This window comes from Chlorocebus sabaeus, chromosome 9, assembly GCF_047675955.1.
Source record: "Chlorocebus sabaeus isolate Y175 chromosome 9, mChlSab1.0.hap1, whole genome shotgun sequence".
In the NCBI taxonomy this organism is placed as follows: Eukaryota; Metazoa; Chordata; class Mammalia; order Primates; family Cercopithecidae; genus Chlorocebus; species Chlorocebus sabaeus.
This window is the reverse complement of record NC_132912.1, coordinates 67941556-67959016: the sequence shown is the minus strand read 5'-3', so window position 1 is coordinate 67959016 and position 17461 is coordinate 67941556. Positions and strand designations below refer to the sequence as shown.

The window sequence follows — 17461 nt, the reverse complement described above, 5'->3', positions numbered from 1 at the left end:
GGATACTTCCTATTTTTTTTTTTTTCTGTGATTGGGCTGTAATTGATTGTTTCTACGTATGCACAATTTCTTGCTTAAATTGGACATTTTGTATATTATAATGTGATAACTCTAAAAATCACATTCTTCCCCTTCCTCAGGGTTTGTTGTTGCTACTTACTGGGGGTTATATTTGTTTGTTTAGTGACTTTATTAAACTCTTCTTGTAAAGATTATATTCTTTGTCACATGTTGTCACTCAAGTCTGTTCACCTTAGTGAGCAACTAGTGATTTGACAGGTTTCCTTAAATGCCTGGAGCCAAAGGGGGAAAAATACTCTCTGGATCTTTTCAGATCGGCTCTGCATTGGGCATTTCTTCAATGCTTACTTGGCAAGACCATTTACAACTCTCTCTTAACCTTAAGATTCCTGCTTGCATGGGGCTTAAATGTCAGCCAGACATGAAAGCTCAGGATCTTTTAAGGTTTCTTCTGAGCATTCATTCATCCCTAAGCCTTCCAGGTACTGTATATGGTGAAGCGTTTCAAATCCTGTATATGGTGAAGCATTTCAAATCACTTGTTCTCCCATGTATCTCCTTACAAAGACTCTTCCTTCCCAGGCTAATTGGTTTGTCTGCTGCTTATCCCAGGCTGCTACAGTATTATTTACCTTTAATTTTTTTTGACAATTGCTGCCCCAACCCCCTAAAAGCTCTAAAGCAGGTGAAACAAGGGCAAGCCTCAAAGCTGATTCCTTAGGGAGCCACCAGACAGGTTGATGCCCATATCCAGAGTCATCCAAGAACATGATCCACATTGCTTATTCTGACACCAGCAAGTTCTGTCAGGAACAAGGGCCGCCATCCTTATGGCTGCCACTGCACTGGGGAGTTGGGGTGGTCACCAGGTAAGCTAAATACCATGTTTTCTCAACAAATTTTAGCAGCTTCTTTCTTTTGAAGCATTCTCCTGGTTGTTTTAGGTCTTTGATTAGATTCTACAGATCTGAACAAGTTAACTGACAGTTTTTGGCAGCTTAATTTTTGGTTTAATGGAGGGATGTAGTTTTGGAGTTCCCTGCTCTGTCATTTTTTTATCTCTTTGTACTTCTTAACCTTGACAGTCTTAAAGGGCACAGGTGAGTTATACTGTAGAATATCCCTCATTCTGAATTAGGCTGATGTTTCTTCGTGATTAGATTCATATCTATCTATCACAAACTATGAATTCATGTTGATAACTATAATTCCTTTCTAGGATACAATTTAGTCTTATCCCTCATGCACTTGTTACTACCTTCTCCAAAAATGAGAAACCTGGTTCCCATTATCATCAATACATTTACTCAAGCTTAGAATACACAAAAAGTAGTTTCACAACTGCTAATCCCATCTCTGTAGAAAACAAACATATCCATATCATCTAGAGTTCAACATTTGTTACTTTTTTTTAAGGAAAATCTACATATGTTGAAATGCAAAAATCTAATGTATAATACACATTTTTATCAAGATATAGAACATTTCCATCACTTCTGAAAGTTCTTTTATGCCCCTCCATAATAAATTCCTACCATTTCACCATAGATGAGTTTTGCCTGTTCTAGAACTTGATATAAATGGTATCACTAGTACATAGTTTGGTGTCCTGCTCCTTTGGCTCAGCATAATGTGGGGAAGATTTATCAACGCTGTAATCATCAGTAGTTCATTTTTATTGCTGAGTAGTATTTTATTCTGATCATTACAAAATTAAAATATATAATAAATGTAAAAGCATTCCTGTTTCTCTACATCCTCTCCAGCATCTGTTGATTCCTAACGTTTTAATGATCGCCATTCTAACTGGCATGAGATGGTATCTCATTGTGATTTTGATTTGCATTTCTCCAATGACCAGTGATGATGAGGTTTTTTCACGTTTCTTGGCCGCAGAAATGTCTTCTTTTGAGAAGTGCCTGTTCATATCCTTCACCCACTTTTTGATGGGTTTTTCTTTTCTTGTAAATTTATTTAAGTTCCTTCTAGATTCTGGATATTAGCCCTTTGTCAGATGGGTAGATTGCAAACATTTTCTCCCATTCTGTAGGTTGCCTGTTCACTCTGATGATAGTTTCTTTTGCTGTGCAGAAGCTCTTTAGTTTAATTGGCTCTTATTTGTCAATTTTGGCTATTGTTGCCATTGCTTCTGGTGTTTTAGTCACAAAGTCTTTGCCCACGCCTATGTCCTGAATGGTATTGCCTAGGTTTCCTTCTAGGGTTTTTATGTTTTTAGGTCTTATATTTAAGTCTTTAATCCATCTCGAGTTAATTTTTGTATAAGGTGTAAGGAAGGGGTCCAATTTCAGTTTTCTCCATATGGCTAGCCAGTTTTCCCAATACTATTTATTAGTTAGGGAATCCTTTCCCTATTGCTTGTTGTTGTCAGGTTTTGCAAAGATCAGATGGTTGTAGATGTGTGGTGCTATTTCTGAGGTCTCTGTTCTGTTCCACTGGTCTATATGTCATTTTGTGATGTGCGGTTTCTAATTCTTTAGTAAAAAATTCTACACTGTTCTTCCATGCTTTTGCAGCTGGGGTGGTAAAGAAGTAGAGAGGGAGAGAAGTTACTTGTACGTTTTCAGAGGCATGCTCTTGTTAAAGAGTGGTTCAGATACATTTAGGATTATGTATCTATTTACTAACTCTTAAGAATTTATAAGTGAATTTATAGAGTATCCAAAACTGAGGAAGATTCTTACAAAATTCATGACAGTAATTACAGACACAAAAATTATCATAAAACCATCAAATTTGATCTCTCAAGTTATTCAAAGCTAGGAAGAGTATAAAATAAATATGTCAAAATTTAGGAGGAAATGGGAGTTACTAAAAAACAAACTTTTAGATTATTCTGTGCCTATGGCTGCTTCTTAGCTGGTGTTTTAAAATCAAAGACCTGATTCTACCATTTGATCCAGCAATCCCACTACTGGGTATCTACTCAAAGAAAAATAAGTCATTATACAAAAAAGATACTTGCATATGCATGTTTATAGCAGCACAATTCACAAATGCAAATATGTGAAACAAGCCCAAATGCCCATCAGTAAACAAGTCGATAAAGAAACTGGAATATGTACACAATGAAATACTACTCAGCCATAAAAAAGAACAAATTGATAGCATTTGCAGCAACCTGGATAGGACTGGAGACTATTATTCTAAATGAAGTAACTCAAGAATGGAAAACTAAACATCGTACGCTCTCATTCATAAGTGGGAGCTAAGCTATGAGGATGCAGATGCATAAGAATGATACAATGGACTTTGGGGACTCGGGGGTTGGGGGAAAGGTGAGGGGGTGAGTGATAAAAGTCTACAAATTGGGTACAGTGTACACTGCTCGGGTGATGAGTGTACCAAAATCTCACAAATCACTACTAAAGAACTTACTCATGTAACCAAATACCACCTGTTCCCCCAAAACCTAGGGAAATAATTTTTTTTTTTTAAAGAAAGAAAATGTCAAGTAAAATGATCCTTCGTTTAATCTTTTGGATGGTGTTTCATCCTTTACTAAATTTTAAGTCATTTTTTTCCCCTAAGCAAACACCATTTATACACTTCAGGGGTGATAAGGAGGCATATTCCAAGAAGAACATAATCTTATTAGACTGGTAATAATGTTCATTTCCTCTCACTGCCCCAGAGGTAGTTCTATTCAATTTACTAACCAATGTTACTCCTTTCAGAGAACAAAATTATGCAAAATGTTTTAAAGCAATGTGCTCACTAACTTAAATGAACAAAATATAACTGTTTTACTATTCACTGATATGACTACTCTTAGATCTTATTTCAAAATTTAAAATGTAGTTGTAGGTACAGTATCACCAACACATTCAAATTACTGATCTCAAGTAAAGGCAAGTGGACATTATCACAAGTTTTTGATATTGATCTCAACTGTACCATATCCTCAATATTTTCATTTTTTAGATAAGCAGAAAGACTTGAAAGTAAACTTATTATATAGCAAATTATACACTACACATGTGTAAATGGTACGCTTCACAGTGAGTCAAAAACCTAGATTGTTGTACCAGATGACTTTATGCTGAAGCACCCACACTTTGGTTTCTGAGCAATCACATAAACTTATAAAATACATGGTTAAAGTTGCCGGTGCCATGAGGGGCACTGGGACTGGGATTTCCAGACTCATGAGTGCTAAGTGTGCTCAAACAGTAAATCCTAACTAGTTACAAGGTTGATCAAAATAGGGTTAATAATTTTGCCTTCTGGGACTCAAGTATATGAAACCAAAGACAGAAAACACATCTACAAACTTTTTCTTATTTCTTCTAGTTAAGATCTAATTTGAAGTTATAAAGTTCAAAAAAACTTTTTCTAGTTAATAGAAGTTGATGGACTATGTCTGCAAAATCAATGTTTACATATCATCTAGAATTCAAAACATCTTTGGCATATAGAAAATCTGATGAAGAACACAGCTTTACTATTTAAATTAAAGTGTCATCCTTTATGGGACTGAAATCTTCGGATTATTTTAGTATTAATATTTCTCCACATTGTTGAAATACATTTCATAGTCTATCTAAATCCCTTGAGTAATAGTTGAGGTTGTACATCAAAAACAAATTAATGATAATATGCTTCTTCTGGAAAATACAATTTTGGCATATCATTTCCAAATGATAACTAGTATTTCTACCTAAGGTTGGGGTCAAGGTATGTGGTGGGGTGCTAGGAAGACAAAATTCAGCAATTTTCCCATGCAATTAATGCTCACACTTCATTATCTAGTTGGTGCATGGATTGATGCCAAAGCCTTGGTAAAACATCAATCTTAAACAATCACACTATTTCCAATCAAATTAAAAATGTTGCACAGCTAAAATATGTTGCTCTTATTCCCCACCCCATCTCTGAACTTGCAGAAGGGTAGAATTTGGGGATATGTCAGATAACAATGAAATCAAAATGCTTCTAATTTGAAGTAGTTTATGATTCCTCTGAGTCAAATTTTCTTCTAAGCTTTTCAAAGGTAATATTGCATTTGAGACAAACACACATAAATTACTGTGCAACAAACTGGAAGGTGAATGCTTAAGATACTGTAAACTTCACTATGCCAGAAAGCAATTCTCTTTTCAGTCCCAATTCTAACCACCTCAGCTGTGAGAACAATTCCAAATACCTGGAATGCAAAGGTTTTCTCATCTCATTAACTAGATGCCTTCAGAGAAGATGATACAAATGAAGATGTTTTTAAAGAACAGTGGCAGATGACTTGATTAAAAATCAATAATAAAACATTTTAAAAGTCTACTGGAATGGCATTAACTTTAAAGAAATGATACAACTTTACTGAAAAGGATTGTTTTAATACTCAGCATCTGAACGAGGTATTATCAAAACTCTGGAAGGAGAAAATCTACAACTCTACTATTTTCTACCATGTTATTTCTGCATACTAACTTCAAAACAGCTTTGAGCAGGGGAATCTGTGTTCTATGACTTGATTATCTGCTACCTAAATCTAAGAATTTAATTTTGAACTCTCGCCACTCAAATGGATCAGTGCTAAAAAGAACAGTCCTGAGATGAGCAGCAGTGTTGGTTTTAGTCACTTGGGTTATAAAAGGTTTCTCTACCACTTAATGTAAAACCAATCTCAAGTAAAAATCTTGAAAACTAAGTCAATATAGTGATTTCACCTTCTTTCACTTGGAAAAAATTTGTATAAGAAAAAAATGTATCATAAGAACAAAACTTAAAGTTTCACTCTGAGGATCACCATTCACAACCTTGATCTAAACTGTTTTAGTAACTATCACCTCCCAGGAAACCGTTTTGATGAAAGATTTTAAAATCAATTTTGAAAACAAACAAACATTTATAAGTATCCCTTAAGGACCATTGACCATTAAAGACACCATTAAAGACCATGAAGAACTTAAGCATTATACTTCGCATATTCTGGAAGTATATGAACTGGAAGTGGCTGACCTCAGTTACAGGTGTTAGCATCTCATTTGATTTACTCTCTTTAGTGAATGCTAGGCACTGTGCTAGGTACTTTATATTTGCATTATCTCTTTAAGTCCTCACTGCATACTATTATCTGCACTTTACAGATAAGAACACTCAGGTTTAGAGAAGTTACATAAATAGCCAAAGGTGACAATACTATTAAGTGGCAGGAGACTCCAGAGCCCATGTCATGAATCATTTTATGTTACATTGTATCAACTACACAGGAACACACTGATATCTATATTGTTCCCAATTTCTGGAAAAGGTTAACCAGGACTGAATATTTTTGAAGTACTTCACTACCATAAAATATTGACCTTGGGGCTTAGTTTGTATCTGCTAACTTAACTTGAAGTTGAAGAGGAAAGAAAGTCCAAGCCAATGATACAGGCATACATTTTTTTTAAGGCTTTCACTTACTCAAATGCATATTTCGATCATTTTGAAATGTGCATCACTTTCAAGAGTGTAATGTTCTTTATAATTTTTAATTAATAAATGTTAATTTGTAATTGGTGAAGTTTTTCATTCAAGTTTAGAATTTTAAAAAATACATCATGCCAAAAACAAATATGCAAATAAAGGACTATCCTCACACATTCTCTACAACCAAAGATCATAAATAGATGTTCAGGCTAAGTTGAGAACTCGTTGTACCAGAATAGAAGGAGAAATAACTTGTTTAGTATACCTCTTACAGAACTTTAATTGTGTGACCTTAAAACATGCTAGAATGTGCTAAAATATAAGAAAAAAGAAGTTAGCCTGGAACTAAAGAAAACTGTCTGATGGCAAAGTGAATTTTGAATCTTGTTTTATGATGAAAAAGCTAAAGATGAAGGTGTAAGAAATGCAATGGTTAGTCATGTTTATGTTTTCAAACCAACAATGATAAATCAAATGGGTTCATTGACCCCAAATTCAAACACAACATAATCTAAAATAAAAATGGATTTAAAGATATTTTAATAGGAGTCTGAATATTTGAGACAACTAAGTAAACTACACCCTCCTTTGGCACACTTAATGATTATATTATTATTTATTTTCTCAACTTAAATAATCAAACACATGGGTTAGATTAACAAACTTTAGTAGTGGTGGAACTCAGAGACTGGAAAGAGACATTATGGATACTCCTCACAGCAGTCTAAGTATTTAACAGCATTAATAAACTGCATCTGAAGAACAGCATTCTATCGTACCAGGAAAACAAAATGATCCCAGACTTTCCACAGGCAATAGAAACTTAGCATGCAAAGAACAAGTCACTGCAAGGAAGCAAGCAAGAAATGCCTCTTCTACAAAGTAACTGTTCATTGACCTTTGGAAGCTTAAAGGATTCATACCAGTGCCACCAAAATGAGTGATATTCATAGAACCCAATATAGGTAAACAATTCTCCCACTACCTAAGAAAAGGTTTATTATTCTTTAATATAAAAAGTTTATTCATAAAATAGCCTTAAGAATACAGAAAAGCTTGATTTTGAATCCCTGATCAACCAAGGACATTACCTTAAATAGTGAGAGTTTAAAGAAGACTGGTGCTCTTTTGTCACCTAATGTTGACTACTTAATGCTGTAGATTCCAGAGACTTTTAAGCACTTCCCAACTGCTGCCTCTCGAATCTATTCCTAATTAGTAAGGACACCTATCCAAGTCCAGCCATTTTAAATCTTCCAGCCGTAAGCCATACAATTATTAAAGGAGAGGAAGAGTTTTTAGCTACCCTCTATAAACTGTCCTACCATAATTAGAGAACCGGAAGTGGCTGGCCTCAATCACAGGTGTGTCTCACCTGATCTACTCGGTACTCTAAAATAGAATTCCCAGGATTAGAAACATTGATAATGGGATCATCCATACATTACTCTGACATAATTTTTAATGTATTTGTCGGTTTGGTTCAGAATGGAGTTAAAGGCAAAGGTATTTAGGAAGATAATCTATTGTACCAATAATAGGGTACCTTATTTGAGGGTCTGGTAAGGGGACTACCAAAAATACACTCCAGGCCGGGCGCGGTGGCTCATGCCTGTAATCCCAGCACTTTGGGAGGCCGAGGCAGGCAGATCATGAGGTCAGGAGACCATCCTGGCTAACACGGTGAAACCCCATCTCTACTAAAAAAGACAAAAAAATTAGCCGGGTGTGGTGGCGGGCGCCTGTAGTCCCAGCTACTCCGGAGGCTGAGGCAGGAGAACAGCATGAACCCGGGAGGCGGAGCTTGCAGTGAGCCCAGATCGCGCCACTGCACTCCAGCCTAGGCAACAGAGCGAGACTCCGTCTCAAAAAAAAAAAAAAAAAAAAATACACTCCATTTTTGAAACAAAGAAGTATAGAAAAAGTGTACTATACAAATAAAGGGCACCCTGTGGTCTTCGTTAGTTATATCATTAGCTATTTTAAACCAAATGATGTTTATAATTCAGCTTAATTTATATTTAATTACAATTCAGTTTAATTTATATTTTTAAGACTGCCAACCACCAGAAATGTGAGAGTAATCTTTTAATGAATAAATTTTAATAATTTATAAATTATCATTAAAGAGCCCAAGCCTTCAAAGACCAATTTAAAAGGTACTTTTAGCAGTGTCCTTGAAGATCTCCTTTGCCAGCCTATAAGTACATATTCTTTTCATGGTTTTCTCCAAATATTTAGTTGCTTTTCCAAGTTAAAGTCATTGATTAGCTCAGAAAAGCAAAATAATAGTCTTTCTAGGTGTCCCATTTATCTCCCCTTAAGCTATTTTATTGTACAAAGTGCAACCAAGCAACTGCTTATTTGTATTTATTATGTAAGAAATTTCAAAAGAAAAAAAGAATTATTTTTAACTTGAAGTTACTGTTGTCTCATCAGTTACAGTTCAAGTAGGAACATAATATCCCAAATAAGACTTTTATTTTTGTTTTAGAGTCAGGGTCTCACTCTGTCACACAGGCTGGAGTAGTGTCACAATCACAGCTCACTATAACCTCCAACTCCTGGGTCAAGCGATCTTCCCACATGAGTCTCCTGAGTAGCTAGGACTACTACTGTTTTTAAATGTTTTCATAGAGATGAGGTCTTGCTATGTTGCTCAGGCTGGTCATGAACTCCTGGGCTCAAGCGATTCTCCTGCCCCTGCCTCTCAAAGTGTTGGGATTACAGGCATGAGCCACCAGACCTGGCCTCCAAGTAAGACCATTTAAGTGACTCAATTAATAAGTACCTCTTATACTTAATAAGAGTGATTAAAACAACGTTTCTTAACCTTTTGTGTAACATGTAATGTTAAAACTTCCTTTTCAATCATGCTGGGTATTAAATTCTCAAGGACTTGTGCAGTGCTTGGATTGTCATATTAAAGATAAAGTATGTTAATTTAAAGTGACAGGAATGAAATCATTCTGAAGGGAGCAGGGCAAGAACATACGCATCATGCACTGAACTTTTGTTCCTGAAGCATTACTATGGATTTTGGAGCATTAAGTAATTTAAAGCACATGCTGCTGAATCAGTACCTGCCAGAAATCCTAATCAGAAGATGAGAAAAAGAAAAAACATTGACATTGTTTGATTATATGAACAAACCAATCAAATATACATATCACAAAACAAAATACACAAAGAAACAGTTAAAACCTGTAATAATATCACTGAACACCTGGAAGTAGCAAATGAGGAATACATAGAAATGTTTTAGATATTATCTACTAGGCACAATAAAACAAAACAACGATGTCTCAATACCATTTCATTTACATAATTTTTTTAACTTTATGGCAAAGTAGTTGCTTTGCCACTCATATTAATATAGGCAATCAAATATGGATGAGTTCAGATAATTAGTAACTACTCTAAGAAAGAGTACAGAATGGCTCCTTAGAAAAAGGTCTCCAAAATTATGTTGCATTAAATAAAGTGATATCCACATTAGTATTAAAAAAATAAAGTCATCCTGACCATGAAATAAAATTTGACCTATATTTACCATCCTATTCTAACCACACTGAGTAGCACTGTAAAATTTCTTGACTGAAAAATATATGCTATTAACAATTTACAAGCCTACAGCTGGAACTTATGTGACAGAGCCCAAGGGATTTTACAGCACGGGAATGAGGTGAATCACTGTGAACACAGGACAACTCAGATATGTGAAATCGAACTAGAGGCCTCTCTTTGTTAATGGACTCGGTATTTAACCTGGGCTAGTTGCTCATTACAGAGATAGCGCAGGAGACTTTTACAGCTAATTGAACTGGGAAGGAAAGGGCTGTGGAGAGAACAATTACACAGAGGGTATACTAGTCTGCAGCTTTTCATGCAAACGAAGAAAGAAGATCATATATATAACAGCAGAAAACTCCTTTCATAAACTGAGTATAGGGCTCAAAGTTATGCAAAACAGCTATAATTTGTAGAGCTAGATACTTTACCTATTGTCCCAATATTACTGAGAATGTAACTGACAGAGAGGTTAACTGGTCTCTTGCTCAAGGTTACCCATCAACTATGTGGGAAAGCCTCCATTTAAATACATGACTGTCTATATCCAAAGTCCACTGTCTTCTTACCACTCTATTACACATAAAGAAGTTCAGCAATCCACAAGACTGTTTTTCATACCAATTCAGCATACTTTATAACATCTACTATCCATTTACACACAGCTGCCAAACAGAGTACTGAGATACTCAAAATGGAAATGCCTTGGAAAATATTTCAGATACCAAAGCCAGATGTTTTTTTTTTTAGGGTTGTGGTATGTAAAAAAGAACTAAAGTTGCTAATTTGTAACAGGAGAGACAACTGAGTAAATGTTTTTAAAATAATTTAAAGAACTTTGGATGGGAAAGAAGGAAGATGGCAAAATCTGTAACTAAAAATAAAAATAAATTTCAGCAGGTGTGAAAGGATATGAAATGTTGAATTTGTTCCTCAGTTCACTTTTGTAAATTAATTACATTCTTTTTTTTTTGAGACAGAGTCTCACTCTGTTGACCAGGCTAGAGTGCAGTGGCACAATCTTGGCTTCAAAAAAAAAAAAAGACTGAGCACTTCTCAAGATGCCAAGTGGTGCTCATGGTATATGAAAAGATAATGGAGCCAATAACAGTAAAATTTATATTCTGATTTTTAAATTCAGATATTAAAACGTATATATCCCATATTTTTTTTCTTTAAAATGAAGTGTTATGTGGTTTCTGAGGTTAGTATGAATTTCTAGCTATACTTTATCAAAGCAGAAAAGATTAACTTCAACTCTTACCAAAAAGAAAGTGAAACATCAAGGTTTTTTGAGCGAATAGTATTAAAGCAGTAAACTTTTAAAAAAAGGTCATATAGACAACTGGATTAGACATTCAGAAGGTAGTATCACTTAGTGTTCAAGAGAATTTGGAATCCTAGCTATATGATTTTAGGCTGGTTTCTTATCTTTTCTGTACTTTCTTTTCTTTTCTTTGTTTTGTTTTTTTGTTTGTTTGTTTTTTTGAGACAGGGTCTCACTCTGTTGCCCAGGCTGAAGTGCAGTAGCACAATCTGCAGCCTCTACCTGCTGGGCTCAAGCAGTCCCCCCACCTGATCCTCCTGAGTAACTGAAACCAGAGGCATGCATCACCATACCTGGCTACTTTTTGTAGTTTTTGTCGAGAAGGGTGGTCTGGAACCCCTGAGCTCAAGCGGTCTCCTAAAGCACTAGGATTACAGGTGTGAGCCACCATGCCTAGCCCCTATTTTCTCAATCTGTAAAATGATGATAAAAATAGCTAAGATAGTGGCTGCGTGCACTAAATGAGTAATAATGTGTAAGCCTGGAACATAATAAGCACTCAAAAAGCTTCTTATTATTGGCGATAATTCCCACAAGACAAATATAGTCAAGCATTTTTCATTTAGAAATGTCACATTTCTTTTTTTTCTTTCTTGAGACAGAGTCTTGCTCTGTTGCCCGGCTGGAGTGCAATGGTGCCAACTCAGCTCACTGCAGCCTCCGCCTCCCAGGTTCAAGCGATCTGTCTCAGCCTCCCAAGTAGCTGGGATTACAGGTGTGCACCACCACGCCCAGCTATTTTAGATTTTTAGTGGAGATGGGATTTTTTACCATGTTGGCCAGGCTGGTCTCAAATTCCGGACCTCAAGTGATCCGCCTGCCTCGGCCTCCCAAAGTGCTAGGATTACAGGCCTGAGTCTCTGGGACCAGCTCAGAAATTTCACTTTAAACCAAAAAAATAAACCACTGACAACCAATGAGCGAAAATGGGGTTTTAAAAAAGAGCCCAGTCATCATGCCCAAAGTAACATGTGACTTTGAAACATCTGTGAGGAACTTCTGGCTTCAAGGAAATACTTATATTCTCTTGGCATCTGTTACAGTGTTTTTAAAGCAAGAATTTCCCTATATAAAGAAAAAGAATACAGAAATAAATGATACACCCTACTTTAAAAATGGGATTGATAGGGCAAATGAAAACACAGATAACAAGAAAGACTAACAAAATTATATTTACATATTCACATTTAGCCAAAAACCTGAATAAATATATTAATTAACCAAGAATTTCCACTTGACTGGTTTCAGGTCTCTGGAAGCCGAGAGAGAGGGAAAGACAGATGTGGCTAATTAACAATGCAGAATTACATGTCACATTATAACCTGTTATCTAAATTTCACTAGAGTAGTTCAAAAAATGTGGATATTCATCAAACCCTGTCCCATGAGACTTTTAGTACCCTATGTTCTAATTTACATTTCCTCAATCTTCAATACATTTAACTCTTAAAAGACAGAAAATTCCTTAACAACTTACTATATATGTCAAGGAGTAAAACTACACTTGACCTTATTCTAGGGTCTTATTTTATCTGAGAAATAAAGTAAATAATTACAACTTGAATAAAGCACCAAGAAGTATTACATTATAGGAAAAAATGTGTTCATATTCTCTTTAGAAGAACCAACAATTTCCCCCAAAAGGAATGGTATTTTAAAGTTAATTTTTTAATATTTTCAAAAAGACCTTTCACCTAGTAAAAGAGAATGTAGTAATATCAAAGCTTTGATTTTCAACTATGACTTCCATCTGTTCCTCTACTAATCATATTATCTGTTATAAACACTATAATCAATACTTCCCTTTCTTGGTTTTGACTATACTTTCATCTCTTTACAGATAAATGTGGATAATATTTCATTTTTTATTTGATGTAAAATGTTTTGTTCCATGTAAACAAATATTCTTGTAGATAATATAAAGGAGGTGGAAATATACATATCATTTTTTCCTTCCAAGTCTGAGAGATTGTCAAGGTTCTGAGGGGACTGTAGTTCCAAGTAATGGGAAAAACTCAATTCAGAGGCAGTATTTCTGAAATGTTCAGGGAGAGGTTGGGGGAAAGGGGAATCAATAGGTAGGAAAGAATAACAAATCTATTCTCTAAAAAAGAAATACATGGTGGTATGATGATAATGAACAATTAGTTTCAATAGACAACTTTATTGCTTGAAAATAGGGTATAAGCTTTATAGTTTTTAGAAGAGATAAGGGGATTGCATCAACATTGTGGAAGTTGGTATTCCTTGCTTAAGAAACAATTTTATCTATACCATGCAATTTTATTCTGTGACTTTATAAGAAAACATGGTGACATTTGATGTGGAGAAAGTTGTCTATTATATGCAATAGAAACAGGAAATACAAAATATAATTTCTATCTTTGGTTTGCTGAGGGGAAAAAAGGGGTAAGAGAAAATGGGAAAATAAAGAAGGCTACAAACCACTTGAAATAAATCATGCAAATAAAAGAGAGCAACTAAATGATTACATGAAAAGAATATTTAACAGTAATGTAAAATAAAGGCTCTACTTAGAAATAATTGTTTTAGGCCGGGCGCGGTGGCTCAAGCCTGTAATCCCAGCACTTTGGGAGGCCGAGATGGGCGGATCACGAGGTCAGGAGATCGAGACCATCCTGGCTAACACGGTGAAACCCCGTCTCTACTAAAAAATACAAAAAACTAGCCAGGCGTGGTGGCAGCACCTGTGGTCCCAGCTACTCGGGAGGCTGAGGCAGGAGAATGGCGGGAACCCGGGGGGCGGAGCTTGCAGTGAGCTGAGATCCGGCCACTGCACTCCAGCCTGGGCGACAGAGCCAGACTCTGTCTCAAAAAAAAAAAAAGAAAAAAAAAAAAAAAAAGAAATAATTGTTTTATAGCCCAACTAGATGGTAAAATCACAAAAGATGATAAACAAAACAAAGAAAAAAATTTAGTTTTCATTAAATAAATAATCCAAAATTCATGAAATCACTGTATTGACAAATTGTTAGTAGAATACAGGGATACTAGGGGAAGGGGCCTTTTTTTTTTTTTTTTTTTTTTTTTTACAAGAAGGATTCAACACAGGAAGGTGCATTTAGAAAGAATCTACGACATATTACATTAAAACAAAAGCCGGCCAGGCGTGGTGGCTCACACCTGTAATCCCAACACTTCGGGAGGGCGAGGTGGATGGATTACCTGAGGTCAGGTAATTCAAGGAGTTCAGGAGTTCAAGACCAGCCTGGCCAATATGGTAAAACCCCGTCTCTACTAAAAATACAAAAAAAATTAGCCGGGCGTGGTGGTGGACGCCTGTAATCCCAGCTACCCGGAAGGCTGAGGCAGGAGAATCGCTTGAGAACCCCGGAGGCAGAGGTTGCAGTGGCATTGCCATTGCACTCCATGCCATTGCACTCCAGCCTGGGCGACATGAGCGAAACTCAGTCTCAAAATAACAATAATAATGTCAGAATATATTTTGTATTACCATCTCTATAATAATGCTAATAAGCTATAATAATTTTCAAATGTCTTCTAAGATAAAATCTGAACTCTTTCAAGATTTAAAGTTTTAAACTTTTAAACCTAGTCTCATATTTTAAAAATAATACCACTTATCTACGAAACATATTCTTAAAACCAATGGTAACCATAGCCGTTACCATTCTTTATACAAGGCCTATGATAGTAGATACAAGTGACAATAATAATGTATTTCATAACTTTTCTACAAGGGAAATTGCTAGTATTCTAAAAGTATTAGTGTCCATTAACATAAAGTAATAATGGGCTCTGGAAAAAGATTCACCTACAAATTCAAAAGCTGCTTAATTAAATTCAGTTCTCACTGACTATCAGTTGAAATAGTAATGTCTCATTTACTTTTTACAGGGAACCTTCCAGTTAATTAAACGGATCAGGAGAAAGAGATTTTAGCAAAACAAGAATTAACTACTCAATTATTTGTCAATATCAGTTGGGCTACTCTTTCCTATTTTGCATCTGGAGGTTCCATTATTCAGGTACAAATTTAAAACATCCCAGGAAAATATTTTTACATTTGTTCTTACTTTCAATGACAAAAAGTCTGGAGTTTAATTCAATTAGAAGGCAATAAAATAATCTAGTGTCTGTTACTGGTCAAATTTTGGACTTTGTTAAATGGTGTGCTAAAAGTTAAGATAATGGGGGCTAAGACAATAGGAGTAAATAATTCTTTCTCTAAGCATTTAATAGCTAGTTTACCTTACAAATTAAAAAAAAAAACAGAGGAAGAGGGAAAAAATTATCCATTTAAAAATCAAAGCAAGTCTAAAAAGAAATTCCTCTTAGGTGTTTAGCCTTCTAACTACATTTCTGGCCATAATGCACAAAATTACTACAATATCATTATCACACAAATTGTTTTTTTAAACAGAAAATTGTCTTAGAATTCATATATTCTAGAAGCAGCTACTTAAGAATTAAGACTTTCTGAATGAGAGAACAAAAAAGTCATGAAGATCTAAAGAAAAATGATGGTGGCTCACACCTGTTATCCCAGCATTCTGGGAGGCTGAGGTGGGCGGATGATGAGGTCAGGAGATTGAGACCATCCTGGCCAACATGGTGAAACCCCATCTCTACTAAAAACACAAAAATTAGCTGGGGGTGGTGGTGCGTGACTGTAATCCTAGCTACTTAGGAGGCTGAGGCAGAATAATCGCTTGAACCAGGGAGTCAGAGGTTGCAGTGAGCTGAGATGGCACCACTGCACTGCAGCCTGGCAACAGAGCGAGACTCCATCTCAAAAAAAAAATAAATAAATAAATAAATAAATAAAGAAAAATGAAAAGACTGACAATTGAGAAAGTACTGACAGTTACAATTACCAGGCGAAAGACTTCATATGTAACAAAAAAACATGGAAAACTTTTAAACTGATCAAACACTAAATGAATCTGGCACTCTTCATTACATAAGGTTTTTTTTTTTTTTCTTTTAGTCTTTTTTCTTTTTTTTCTTTTTTTTGAGACAGAGTCTCGCTCTGTTGCCCAGGCTGGAGCGCAATGGCATGATCTTGGCTCACTGCAACCTCTGCCTCCTGGGTTCAAGTGATTCTCCAAAAAACCAAAATAAGTCATTTATTGCCGGGCGCAGTGGCTCACGCCTGTAATCCCAGTACTTTGGGAGGCAGAGGCGGGTGGATCACGAGGTCAGGAGATTGAAACCATCCTGGCTAACACAGTGAAATCCCGTCTCTACTAAAAATACAAAAAAATTAGCCGGGTGTGGTGGCGGGCGCCTGTAGTCTCAGCTACTTGGGAGGCTGAGGTAGGTGAATGGCGTGAACCCGGAAGGTGGAGCTTGCAGTGAGCCGAGATCGCTCCACTGCACTCCAGCCTGGGTGACAGAGCGAGACTCCACCTCAAAAAAAAAAAAAGTTATTTATTAAAATGAATTTGCTGTAAGTTAGTACTGACTTTATGAGTCAGACCTCCACCTCGGAATATGTGATTGACTACTGTAGTTGATTTTTTGCAAGTAATTAAACATTTATTGTTTGCCTCCTGTGGGCCAGGCCCACGCTGGACTCTAAGTGACACAAGAACAGGTAAGATAGGGACCTGACCCTCCAAAGACTCTGAAATCAGAAGTGTTGCAGTAAGTCCTCACGTTGGATACGGTACTTTACTACAGATAAAGCAGAAACACCAAGGATCAGAGAAAAGATGAAACTGTCCCAAAGCAGAGTTAGGATCTTGAGCCTAGGTCTCCTAACATCTAGTTCAGTGCCCTTCCTTTCTGATCATTCTTTTAGAATATGTGACTTTAAAATGACGATATTCACAGATACAGGCATTTTAGGCACTGTGCCACCTTAATAGGAAAGGTAATTTTTACGCAGGTAGCCTTAGCTGAGATCTCTCAAATCTTAAGGCAGCTATTCATTATTTTCACTTGTATAAAAGAGCTCGATACTTATCTCTCCACCTTACCAGGATATGGAGTTTTATGTAATAATGCATGAATTGGCACATTTCTGCAAAAGTCATCAGTTTCTACTAACCCTGACCTCTTCCCATCTAGACCCTTTTTTGTGATCCTGCCTTTTCCAGCCACTCCATGATTTTCCTTCTGACTTCC

General features: G+C 36.0%; 1 protein-coding gene across 2 annotated transcripts in view; it reads right to left on the bottom strand.

Moving 5' to 3' along the window:
• The window catches only part of MICU1 (mitochondrial calcium uptake 1), a 262263-nt gene that overhangs the window by 140616 nt on the left and 104186 nt on the right, over positions 1-17461 (bottom strand). The window lies entirely within an intron of this gene.